The sequence below is a fragment of the Trachypithecus francoisi genome, unplaced genomic scaffold (assembly GCF_009764315.1).
Source record: "Trachypithecus francoisi isolate TF-2019V2 unplaced genomic scaffold, Tfra_2.0 Lachesis_group8, whole genome shotgun sequence".
Taxonomy (NCBI): domain Eukaryota; kingdom Metazoa; phylum Chordata; class Mammalia; order Primates; family Cercopithecidae; genus Trachypithecus; species Trachypithecus francoisi.
Window position 1 is genome coordinate 105,233,750 of NW_022681473.1, and position 13,670 is coordinate 105,247,419.

The 13,670-nt window shown below is 41.4% G+C and overlaps 1 protein-coding gene across 9 annotated transcripts in view; it reads right to left on the reverse strand.

Moving 5' to 3' along the window:
• SIK3 (SIK family kinase 3) overlaps window positions 1–13,670 on the reverse strand; it is a 258,205-nt gene that overhangs the window by 71,247 nt on the left and 173,288 nt on the right. The window lies entirely within an intron of this gene.

Genomic DNA, 13,670 nt, shown 5'->3' on the forward strand with positions numbered 1-13,670 from the left:
TCAATAAGAACAATAAAAGCCTAATCATTTAATCAGGTAAGTTTCTAATAATGACAGGTGAGCATGGTATACAAAATTTTAGTGTGCCTTTTACAGAACATGATGAATCAGTGTCCCCTTAAATTCTCTTGAATCACTTGAACCCAGGAGGCAGAGCTTGCAGTGGGCAGAGATCAGGCCACTGCACTCCAGCCTGGGTGACACAGTGAGACTCTGTCTCAAAAAAACAAACAAACAAACAAAAAACAAAAACCATTTTCCAAATTAAAAACTAAGGCATATGGTCTGATAAGCAGAAGCCTACTTTTAGAGAAAAGAAGATAGGATTGTCACTTAAGAAGCTCTAAGGTGTTACCTAGAAATTAAGAGTAGGTGGCCGGGCGCGGTGGCTCAAGCCTGTAATCCGAGCACTTTGGGAGGCCGAGACGGGCGGATCACGAGGTCAGGAGATCGAGACCATCCTGGCTAACACAGTGAAACCCCGTCTCTACTAAAAAATACAAAAAAATAGCCGGGCGTGGTGGCGGGCACCTGTAGTCCCAGCTACTCGGGAGGCTGAGGCAGGAGAATGGCGTGAACCCGGGAGGCGGAGCTTGCAGTGAGCCGAGATCCGGCCACCGCACTCCAACCTGGGCGACAGAGCGAGACTCCGTCTCAAAAAAAAAAAAAAAAAAAAAAAATTAAGAGTAGGTAACAAAATACTATCTTAGATCAAAGCTAACAAAAAAACAAAACAAAAACAAAACCTCAAATGAAAGCTGACATCTGAAAAGTAATACAGCTGAAAGGTAATGTAAAAATATGATAATGGCAATAAAGTACTCCCCTCCTCTTTTTTTTTTTTTTTTTTTTTTTTGAGATGGAGTCTCACTCTGTTGCCCAGGCTGGAGTACAGTGCCACCATCTCTGGTCACTGCAGCCTCCACCTCCTGGGTTCAAGCAATTCTCCTGTTTCAGCCTCCCAAGTAGCTGGGACTATATGCATGTGCGATCACACCTGGCTGATTTTTGTATTTTTAGTAGAGACAAGATTTCACCATATTGGCCAGGCTGGTCTCAAACGCCTGACTCAGGTGATCCGCCTACCTGGGCCTCCCAAAGTGCTGGGATTACAAGCATGAGCCACCACGCCTGGCCTCCCTCCTCAATTTTTTGATGGACCACAAATGTATTCTCAGTACAAGGTGAACAAGACAGATATGGTCCATGCCCTCATGTAGCAGATTAGTCCAGTGGGGGAGATACACATGAAACCAGCACACATGTAACTATATAATTATAACCAATGGATGAGTTTTAAGGAAGACTTCCAAAGGGGCAATTGGTATATTCTAGAGAAATGGGGCTTTCCTGAAGAAGATTCTATCAACAGTTCAGAGACTCTCTCAATCTGATCAAGAAAACCATGCTACACTTGGATTAGAATGTAAAGAAATCAGTACAGTTACCTTTATTTTCCAACTTTTCTGACTCACAAACTCCTTTTAAAGGAATGTATTATCTTAAAAACCTCCCAGGAAAGAAATTTTAAAAATAATGTTGTCATTTTTGTATGATTTATGATACAGAAGTGACTTTAGCTAAAAGACATTTTATTTTACATCAGTACATTAAAAATTAATTTAAACATTCACTATGAATTTTAAGACAAATTCATATTATCCCATCATACAAGTGACCACACTATTTTAATTATGCAAGAAAAAGCATTTATTTAAAATTGATATATCATGTTTAGTAGGAAGCCATATATATATGTGTGTGTATTTTTTTTTTTTTTTGATGGGGCGGGGGGTGTGGGCGGTGGGATAGAGATGGGGTCTCATTATGTTGCCCAGGCTGGTCTCAAGGGATCTTCCAGCCTTGGCCTCCCAAAGTGCTGGGATTACAAGCATGACCCACGGTATCTGGCTCTGGAAGCCACAAATATACTGAGATTATAATATACAAAATAGATGAATACTTTTCATGACCTAGGATTTGGAAGACTTACATGTTTGAACCTAAAAACCAGACTTGATTATATGAATTATTTTCATGCTTTGTTTTTAAATAATGAAACAGATTAATAAATATTGGGTCATTACTTATTAGCACTTATTTTGTAAATAATACACTATGAATGTAGATAGCCTTTATTCCCAATAAATCAAACTGGATATAACATATATAGAGAGATATAGATACGAATATGTGTGTAAAAAATGTGTATACATGTGGTATATACATATTTTGTGTGTATGTATGTAATGTAACATTTTAAAACTTTGTTTTTTCAGGCCCTAGAAATACCATTTGATGTGCTGTATAAGAATTATGGCCAAATGAAGATAATTCATTAATTTGGTGAAGGTTGTCTTGAGGCATTATAGAATTATCACTTTTATCCTCATCAATTTGAATTTCCACATTAGTGTTCTTTATGCTTTATATAATCTAGTGATCCATAACAGATGTAAACTTAATAAAATACAATGAAAAATTGCACCCTGGTCAAAGCTATTATGATAACCAACTACTTGAACATTAAATGGAATGACCAAGTCATAAACATGCTCATTAGCATCCTGCCAGCAGGTAGACTCAATTTATACTCAGAGGCTCTCAAACTATTCCATTTAAGAAGGGTGGAAAGACCTAAGTAATTATTTCATTTATTAATGTCTAAAAAATAGAAAAGTCATTATCACTTTGTATGACATGAATCTCTTGGAATATTGAGAATCTCTGAGGATTCAGAAATCACTGGCTGGGAAAAGATCCTGTATACTACTTGAGGTGGTAAATTAAGGATGGTCTGCGTATAGTCTCCGCAAAGATGAGCCAAACACCACACAAATCAGGATATTTTAAAAGGATTAGATGAAATACCCATGCCTACCACTAGCAAACTGACTTTCTGACGCTAAGAAAACGGATACAGATATTATATTCCCTCTCTTATGATTTTAAGAGAACTGATAAGGTATATTTCAGAACTCATAAATGACAACCAGATTCTGCTAATAATGGGGACTTTTACTAATATTCTGCCACCTTGCAAAGGCTTGCCTAAAAAGTCAGCCTCATTCTTTTTGACATCGCTTTAATTTTAAATTTCTATAATATCACATTAAAAAAATTTTTAGGTCAGGCACAGTGGCTCATGCCTATAATCCTAGCACTTTTGGAGGCTGAGGCAGGAAGATCGCTTGAGCTTAGGAGTTCAAGACCAAACTGGGCGACAGAGCGAGACCTCATCTATACACAAAAAGTAAAAATTTTTATGGTTTTATTTTTGAGAGACAGGGTCTCGCTCTGTCGCCTAGGCTAGAGAGCAGTGGTGCAAATCAAAGCTTACTGCAGCTTCAACCCCTGGGGCTCAAGCAACCCTTCGATCTCAGTCTCTTGACTAGCTGGGACTACAGGTACGTGCTACCACGCCTGGCTTCCAACACACTTTACACAACACAATAAAGACTCCCTCAGAATCAGAGTGAAGGAGCACTCTGGGTGATCTGTTAGTCCCTTCCCAACATCAACTTGCATTTGAAGAGCTTACGATCCTCATGAGGAAACATGATCTTGGGCAGACTTATATAAAAGTTCTTAGGTTTCTATAACTTTTCTATAGTTCTATAGTTCTTCTATAGCAGATACAGTATCTATATCCACTAATAAAAGTAAAACACTACTCTAAACGGATAGAATATCTATGTTCTTCTAAAACATCTTAAACTAAAAACTACAGGTAAGAGGCTGGGCATAGTCACTCATGCTTGTAATCCCAACACTTAGGGAGGCAGGGTAAGAAGATCCCTTGAGCTCAAAAATTCAGGACCAGCCTGAGCAGCAAAACAAAATCCCATCTCTACAAAAAATTTAAAAATTAGCCAGGCATGGTAGCAAACACCTGTAGTGACAGATACTTGGGAGGCTGAGGTGGGAGAATCCCCTGAGCCCATGAGTTCAAGGTTACAATGAGCTATGATTGCACCAGTGCACTCCAGTCTGGGCGACAGGGAGGGAGAGAGGGACGGAAGGGAGGAAGAGAGGGAAGGAGGGAGGGAAGGAAGAGAAAGAGAGAGAGAGGAAAGAGGGAAAGAGAGAGAGAGGAAAGAGGGAAAGAGAGAGAGAGGAAGAGAAAGAAAAGAGAAGAAAAGAAAAAAGAAAATAAAGGAGGGGGGAGAGGAGAGGAGGGAAGGAAGGAAGGAAGGAAGGAGGGAGGGAGGGAGGGAGGAAGGGAGGGAGGGAGGAAAGAGAAAGGAAAGGAAGGAAGGAAAGGAAAGGAAAGGAAAGAAAAGGAAAGGAAAGGAAGGAAGGAAAAGAAAGAAAGAAAACAGAGAAGAGAAGGAGAAGAAAGGGAGGGAGGGAGGCAGAGGGGAAGGAAGAAGGAAGGAGAGAAATAAGAAAGAAAAAGAAAGAAAGGAAGGAAGGAAGGAAGGAAGGAAAGGAAAGAAAGAAAGAAAGAAAGAAAGAAAGAAAGAAAGAGAGAGAGAGGAGAGGGAGGGGAGGGAGGGAGGAAGTAAGGAAGGAGAGGAAGGGAAGGAAGGAGAGAGAAAAGAGAGAAAGAAAAGAAAGAAGAAAGAAAAAGAAAGAGAAAGAAAGAGGAAGAAAGAAAGGGAGAGGGAGAGGAGAGGGAGGGGAGAGGGAGTGAGGAAGGAAGGAAGGAGAGGAAGGAGAAAGAAAAGAGAAAGAAAGAAGAAAGAAAAAGAGAAAGAAAGAAAGAAGAAAAGAGAAAAGAAAACAGAAGAGAAGGAGAAGAAAGAGAGAGGGAGGGAGGGAGGGAGGAAAGAGGGAAGGAAGGAAGAAGGAAGGAAGGAAGGAAGGAAGGAAGGAAGGAGGGAGGGAGGGAGGGAGGGAGGGAAGGAGGGAGGGAAGGAAGGAAGGAAGGAAGGAAGAGGAGAAAGGAAAGGAAAGGAAACAAACTATAGGTTAAGCGTACACCTAATTTCCTTAAACCATACCTTGCTTGCTAGAGATTTTTCAAAGCTGTCATTTTCTGCAGCTTCAATAAAATGCCAATAAACTTATTTTTCTGTGTTCTAGATATTATACAGATTAAGATGAAACTTTGACTTTTAATCATCACTGCTCATGTTTTATTTATATTTTCAGTTTCATTTTAATGGCAAGTTACAATAATTGTATATATTTACAGGGTATATCATACATGTTATGATATATGTATATACTGTGGGATGATTAAATCCAGTGATTTAACATATCCATCACTTCACATACTTATGGATCCACACTTTATTCAATGCTATGCCCAACACAGTCTCAGAGACACAGAGCAGTCTGAAATTTCCAGATGCTTTGGTAGGTCAGAAGCACATGCCATCCACCCTCTTACAGTCCGTTCAACTCCCTTTCCCTGTAGAGGGAGGAGGCAAGTTTTCAGGCTCAGGCTTCTCCTACACTTTTTTTTCCACCCCCCACCCCCTACAAGGCCTCAAAGCAAAAGCTTCCATTTCTTTTCTGCCCTTTGCTTCTCTCCCCTTTTCTATTCTCAACTTCCCAATCCCCCTTTTTCTAATTATCCCCAAAATAAGTGACATGCAATTAATAGATAATGGCATGAAAATCCTTGAGGCTGAGGAAAAGTAATAGAGAAGTCACTTCACACAAGCTAGAAGTGTGAGTAAGAGGAGTCTATGGTTGAGCATCAAATTCTTGATTCTCAGCTTATCAGGCTGGCCTCTGTTTACACAGCCTCAGGTGTCACACTTCAGTGTTCCAAGAGTTACATGAAACCATAGGCTAAATAGAGTGCACCCTCCCAGAACATCAACGTTTTTTCTGTGTTAAACTAAGTTAATAATCTTAATATTAAAAAATATAGATATGACATTAAGTAGAATACAAATTTGTAAAGTTCTAGTCTCAGGAATAGGATTCAAGAGAGATAATATTTCAAATTTTATTTTCCCAAGGGTCAACATGAAGGAAGGTTATTTAGCAGCTTCTTGGTAATGGTCATATGCCATTTCAGGGCAAGAACACAGGTTTAGCTGTTAAAATTCCTAGACTTGGCCGGGCGCGGTGGCTCAAGCCTGTAATCCCAGCACTTTGGGAGGCCGAGACGGGCGGATCATGAGGTCAGGAGATCGAGACCATCCTGGCTAACACTGTGAAACCCCATCTCTACTAAAAAATACAAAAGAAAAACTAGCCGGGTGAGGTGGCAGGCGCCTGTAGTCCCAGCTACTCGGGAGGCTGAGGCAGGAGAATGGCAGGAACCCGGGAGACGGAGCTTGCAGTGAGCCGAGATCGCACCACTGCACTCCAGCCTGGGCGACAGAGCAAGCCTCCGTCTCAAAAAAAAAAAAAATTCCTAGACTCTATTATGACCTGAATTTAGGACAAACACAAAGGCCTCTATGGTCTCAATTTATTGGACGTGTCAACCTGTGAGGTGCAATGAATGACAGCCTAAAAAAAGGGCGTTAGAATCATGAAATAAAATTTAGATTGACATAATGAATACTGCATAACTACTTCCTGTGACCAGTCAGAGACACTGTCAATCATCACACTGTGGAAGGGTACTCAAAAATCCAAGGTTTCCAACCTTTCTTTTCTATATGATGGTACCTCAGTATAGTCATACTAAGGGTAAAAGGTCAATTGAGTTAGGAAATGTTTTAATTTCTCTCTAAAAAAAAATAAAATGGTCTAGCTCTCACTGCATTAAGGTCAAAATTTTCCATAGTACCTTAAATCCATGCTCTGAAAATTCTTTCCAGAATATTAGCCTTTCTATAGTTGCATTTCTGATCTTTGCTGTCTACTGATTGCCAACTAAAACAATAACACGGGAGTGGAAACTATCTCACGGAGACCATTCTGGGAGTCGACATTTAAAGACAAAAGTTTCCAACTTCCTTAGGTTTAAAAAAAAAGTTTCCACAATTTTCAAAACATTCTCATAACGTCTGAGTATTTGAAAGAAATTTTCTTCAGGGAGTAAGCCAGCTACATTTCAGGTTTTTCTTAGGCAATCTATTTTTTTTTTTTTTTTTGAGACAGAGTTTCACTCTTGTTGCCCAGGTTGGAGTACAATGGCGCGATCTCGGCTCACTGCAACCTCCGCCTCCCGGGTTCAAGCAATTCTCCTGCCTCAGCCTCCCAAGTAGCTGGGATTACAGGCATGCGCCATTATGCTGGGCTAATTTTGTATTAGTAGAGACGGGGGTTTCTCCATGTTGGTCAGGCTGGTCTCGAACTCCCGACCTCAGGTGATTCGCCCACCTCAGCCTCCCAATGTGTTGGGATTACAGGCATCAGCCACCATGCCCGGCCTAGGCAATCTATTTTAAATATAGCCACCTTGCTACTTAAATCTTTGGGGACAAGGACATTAAAATTACTTTCGGCTGGGCACGGTGGCTCAAGCCTGTAATCCCAGCACTTTGGGAGGCCGAGACGGGTGGATCATGAGGTCAGGAGATCGAGACCATCCTGGCTAACATGGTGAAACCCCGTCTCTACTAAAAAATACAAAAAACTAGCTGGGCGAGGTGGCGGGCGCCTGTAGTCCCAGCTACTCGGGAGGCTGAGGCAGGAGAAAGGCGTAAACCTGGGAGGCGGAGCTTGCAGTGAGCTGAGATCTGGCCACTGCACTCCAGCCTGGGCGACACAGTGAGACTCCGTCTCAAGAAAGATTTATGGCCGGGCGCGGTGGCTCAAGCCTGTAATCCCAGCACTTTGGGAGGCCGAGACGGGTGGATCACAAGGTCAGGAGATCAAGACCATCCTGGCTAATACGGTGAAACCCCGTCTCTACTAAAAACTACAAAAAACTAGCCGGGCGACGAGGCGGCCGCCTGTAGTCCCAGCTACTTGGGAGGCTGAGGCAGGAGAATGGCGTAAACCCGGGAGGTGGAGCTTGCAGTGAGCTGAGATCCGGCCACTGCACTCCAGCCTGGGCGACAGAGCCAGACTCCATCTCAAAAAAAAATAAAATAAAATAAAATAAAATTACTTTCAAATAGCAATACAGCAACCATTTTAAAAACACCATTTTTTTGATAGCTTAATATAATCCATAAGTAAGAAAATTTCATTCATTTCTAAACATATCTTTCAAAATTCCCTCTTCCTGGCCAAGATATATGATTGGTTATCTGGTCCTAGAAATTCTCGCTTGCTTTCTCTCTTGAATTTGTTGCCGTTTTCTTCCTTTGCATGTCTACTGCCACCATCACCCTCATGCGGGATTTTACCATTCACAGCCTTTAATTGGCCTTCCGATTGCCAGGAGGCCCTTCCCTTCCCTCAGCTTCCAGCTTTTTGACTTCTCCATACTGAATTGGATTAATAAGTCTTACATTCAAATGATCTCAATCTAGTATAAACATTTACCTCTCCTGCCTTCTCGGGGAGACTCCCCTCCTCTAACCTTCCCTTTCACTGAGCTGCTCACCCTTTTTTTGTTTTTTTCAAATAGACCTTGTGCGTTCTACTGCTGCCCATGCTGCTCCAACTCAGCGCCCACTGGAACCTAAATGAAATCCCACATCCTAACCACATGCAACCGGCCTTTGCCATCTCTCTCACCCCAACTTCTTCCACTTCCCATTTTATCTATTATCTCCAGCCATGCTGGACTTTCTTCTACCCCTTTCTTCTATGTTGAATTCATCTCTCTCAGGCCTTCGCAGTGTTCTTCTTTCTGCATGGAACATTTTGAAGATCCTGGCTAAAAGCAGTACCTCTCACACAAATCATTCTACCATGTTACTCGAGTTTATCTTTGTCACAGCCCTACGAGAGCTTATTTGTATTTACGGTCTATTTCTCTCCATTAGAATGTTAGTTCCAAGGGGTTATCTTACTGGCTGCTGTACCCCATGCCTAGATCAATGTCTGCAACTGACAGATGCCTTATTAACACTTGATGGAATTCTCTCCTCTACACCTGATCACCCAATCACATGACACTGGACGCACCTCAAATGCCACGTCCTTAACACAATATTCATGTCCTCATCAGTACTGCCTGAACTTCAGTTCGACAAAGCTGGGGGGCACCTGCTACAGAACGGGCAAGTATGAGCCAGTGGGAGTGTGACAATAAACAGGATATGGTTACAGTCCCTGTGGAACTGACAATCTGGTGGAATCTCACAAACTAAAGTAGTTCTGTCATCCTCTGAACTCCTAGGCTAATTAGACTGTACAATTAATGTGATAATGAGTCATGACGTGCCTTGTAACATCTCTTCTATTGTATCCAGCTATAATTTGGTAGCTGTTAAGGGTACTGTCATCCAGTAGTGCTGGCTCCATGCTAACAGAGCTGCGTTGTGCCTCCCCGTCCTTCAACTGCTCCTCTGTGGATCCTTACACATCTCAGGCAAGAAAAGTTACAAGTCGGAGGCCAAGAATCCTATTCGTTTTCCAGCATGGGGATTCTCTATACCTTGCTTGGGTGCGCTTTACAAGAAATTCAGAGGTTCTGGAGAGTTAAATGTGCCAGAAGATGAAGAGATTTTAATAAGCTGTATTTGCATGCCAAATAATAAAATCAGGTGATTTATGTAAAAATGCTTTGTGAAGTACATTATAGATATGCAAAGCATAATTTTGGTGTTACTAACTTTTGAAAGATCTAAATGTTTGCTGCCCAAATAGCCTCAGTTCTTTAGGGCTGGAGTCATGTTTCACACTTCTTTTTTCTCTTCTGTGCCATTATGTAAGGAGGCTTCGTTAACAGATAAGATTCTAGATTACCTCCACAAATTCTTAGTTCTAGACTTGGTAACTGCCTTTAGAAATAAAATTTTTTTTTTTCTTTTTTCTTCTTAATAAAAAAGAGATGGAATCTTACTATGTTGCCCCAGGTCTCAAAATCCTGGCCTCAAGTGATCTTCCCACTTCAGCTTCCCAAAGTGCTGAGATTACAGGCAGGAGCCACCTCTCCCTGTCGTAAAGTTCTTTATTCTGAAAATGATCAAAGCTTCTTCTGTATTACTAATCACAGAAACATCTTTTTAAAAATTCTACAGAAGACAGGTTTGCTACTGCCATTAAGAACATGGATTTGTTATTAATAATTCTAAAACCAGAAAGAAAACGAAGTTATTCACCTGGGCTTTATTCTTTCTAGAAACAGAACTAGAACAAAAATTCATAAATAAGAATTAAGTACAAAAAATCATAAACAATGGAATAATGGTTCAATCGGTTTTTTTTTTTTTTTTTTTTTTTTTTTTTCCCAGTAGACAAGGTTTCACTATGAGGCTAGACTCAAACTCCTGAGTCCAAGTGAGACTCCTGCCTCAGCCTTGATCTCCACTAGCTGGAACTACAGATGCATGCCACCTTGCTCAGCTGAATCTTATAATATTTGTAACTGAAGATATAACTTGTACTATAATTATAACTTATAATATCTATGACTAATATCTACCTATCCAGGGAACATTTATTCTCTCGAAGAGAACTAGTATGGACAGTTGTGATAGCTAGCTTTTTACAGTATCAAATATCAAATGTAGGCCAGGCACGTGGCTCATGCCTGTAATCCTAACACTTTGGGAGGCTAAGGAGGGAGGATTGGTTGAGGCCAAGAGTTTGAGACCAGGCTGAGCAACATAGTGACACCTCATCTCTACAAAAAATTTTTAAAATTAGCCAGGTGTGGTGGAACATGCCTGTAGTCCCAGCTACTCAGGAGGCTGACTTGAGCCCAGGAGGTTGAGGCTGCAGTGACCTATGATTATGCCACTGCATTCCAGCCTGGGCAACAGAAGGTGACCCAGTTTCTTAAAAAAGAGAGGGAAGGGGTGGTCATAGTGGCTCACACCTATAATCCTAGCACTTTGGGAGGCCAAGGCAGAATTGCTTGAGGCCAGGAGTTTGAGACCAGCCTAGGCAACATAGTGAGATCCTGTCTCTACAAAACAAACAAATAAACAGTATCAAATGTAAATCACCACATTAATATAAAAAGTAAAAATAAATTAATGTAAACACAAATATCCATAGACCGATTTATTCATCTTCTACATGAAACTGGATGCATGATTACTTTCATTAAAATTACTTAAACAATGGCATAAAGAAAACATGAATCTTTTACACTTCCTGAATTTTATTAGTTCCAAGTTATTTTGCTACTATAACATATATGATTATTTTAAAGATGAACTGCTTAAGACTAACTTTACCTTCTGTTCTTTTTCTTTTTTTTTTTTGAGATGGAGTCTCGCTCTCTCGCCCAGGTTGGAGTACAGTGGTGCAATCTCGGCTCACTGCAACCTCTGCCTCCTGGGTTCAAGCGATTCTTCCACCTCAGCCTCCCAAGTAGCTGGGATTACAGGCATCCACCATCGTGCCCAGCTAATTTGTGTACTTTTGTAGAGATAGGTTTTCACCATGTTGGCCAGGCTGGTCTCAAACTCCTGACCTCAGGTGATCTGCCTGCCTTGGCCTCCCAAAGTACTGGGATTACAGGCGTAAGCCACCATGCCCAGCCAAGACTAACTTCTTAAAATAAAACCAAAAAAACCTTTTTCTCTCTTGCATGTTTCTTTCCTATATAGTAGTTTCTTCTTACTGAGATTTAAAATACTTTACCAAAAGGGAGGTCATTGAAAAGATCAGGAATCTGAAAGTTACTTTTGGCTTTTAGAATTAAAGTTGATTTCGTTACCTATCTGACCTCATCCTGTCAAAAACATCCAACCTACCTCTCCAAAATTAGTCATGTTCTAGTTGGCTTCAACTAGAAGTATTTCTCCCACTAGTCCATTAAGTTCAAAAAAGAACTGGGAGGTGAGAATGAGAATTCTATTTAATTTCTGTGCAAGAAAGGAGGTTCAGGCGGTGACTGAGAAACTGAGGAATGATGGCATGTAAGAGAAAGAATGCATGAGCAAAGCTAATGTTAGGTGTTGCAGCAGGCCGCAAAACTAGAGGTGCTCATTTTTTTTTTGTTTTGTTTTGTTTTGCTCTTAAAACAAATAATAAAAATGTACACTTTGGGTTAATGAACTTAAAAATCTTGCCAAAGTATATGTGTTAACACAGAGAGAGCCCAAGGCTGGCTGCCAGCAACCCGCAGTCTGTAATTACATATCAGCAGGTAGACATTCTCATTGTGACTCCTTGAATTTAACTATTAACAACAACAACAACAAAAAAGCCTTTAAAAATCTCCTTACCCAAATATTTCAGTAGAGTTTCCAATTTCAATTATCAATAATCTCTGTTTTTACTCTGAGTTTCTCAATGTAAAAACTAAAGGATATAGAAATTTCCTTAATGGCCGGGCGTGGTGGCTCACGCCTATAATCCAGCACTTTGGTAGGTTGACGCAGGCAGATCCCACGAGGTCAGGAGTTCAAGACCAGCCTGGCCAACGTAGTAAAACTCGTCTCTACTAAAAATACAAAATATTAGCTGAACTTGGTGGCGCATGCCTGTAATCCCAGTTACACAGGAGGCTGAGGTAGGAGAATCGCTTGAACCTGGGAGACAGAGGTTGCAGTAAGCGGAGATCGCACCACCGCACTCCAGCCTGGGCGACAGTGCGAGATTCCATCTCAAAAAAAAAAAAGAAAAAAAGAAATTTCTTTAACTAAATCAAAATGATCCTAAATTCAAAATCAAGAACCAAGGGACCATTAAGAAAATTTTTAACTTTGGGTCAGCAGAGGGAAAACAAAACTAGAGAATATAAAGAGGGCCTTCTTTTTGTTTTGTTTTGTTTTCTACTGAAACTTACTATTTGCCATTAAGAACTGCAAACTATACTACTAAGAACGAACAACATTCTCTTCATTAAGACTTTTTCAAAACACACAAGACAAAACTCCCCTTTGGTCAAGGTGTTCCACACACTCCCACTGCAGCAGCAGGCCCCACAGCTCCCAGCACACCATGGACTCGGATGCAGAGCCCAAGGAATGGAGATCATCCCATCCTTCCCTCCTTCCCCACCGCAACTATACCCAAGGGAGAAAGGATACGAGGAAATAAACTATGTCTTCAATGCTTGGGGGAGTGAGGGGTGTCCTCTGCTACCCAGGTGGGCCGTCAGTGCAGAGTGGGTGGCACGTGTCCACAGGGCCTTCTTTTAACTCACTACCCTAATCTATAATCCAAAGAGCCTTACAATGACATTTGTGGCATGTTGAATAATGGCGCCCCAAACACATCTATATCCCAATCCCCCATACTTGGGAATGTGTTACCATACATGGTAAAAGGGACCTGTATTAACAGGATTAAGGATCTTAAAATGGGGAGATGAGGCCGGACACGGTGGCTCCCAGCACTTTGGGAGGCCAAGGTGGGCGGATCGCTGGAGGCCAGGAGTTCGAGACCGGCATGGCCAACATGGTAAAACCCCGTCTCTACTAAAAATACAAAAGTTACCTGGGCATGGGTATGCACCTGTAGTCCCAGATACTCAGGAGGCTGAGGTTGCAGTGAGCCGAGATCACATCACTGCCCTCCTGCCTGGGTGACAGAATGAGGCTCTCTTAAAAACAAAAACAAAAAAAGGTGGGCGTGGGAGAGAGATGGTCCTGGGTTATCTGAGACAGCCCAATATAATGACAAAGGTCCTTGCAAGAGGGAAGCAGGAGGGTCGGAATTAGGAGTAGGAGATGTGACGATGGAAGCCATCGGTTGGAGTGATGGAAGGAAGGGGCTGAGCTAAAGAATGCGGGTGA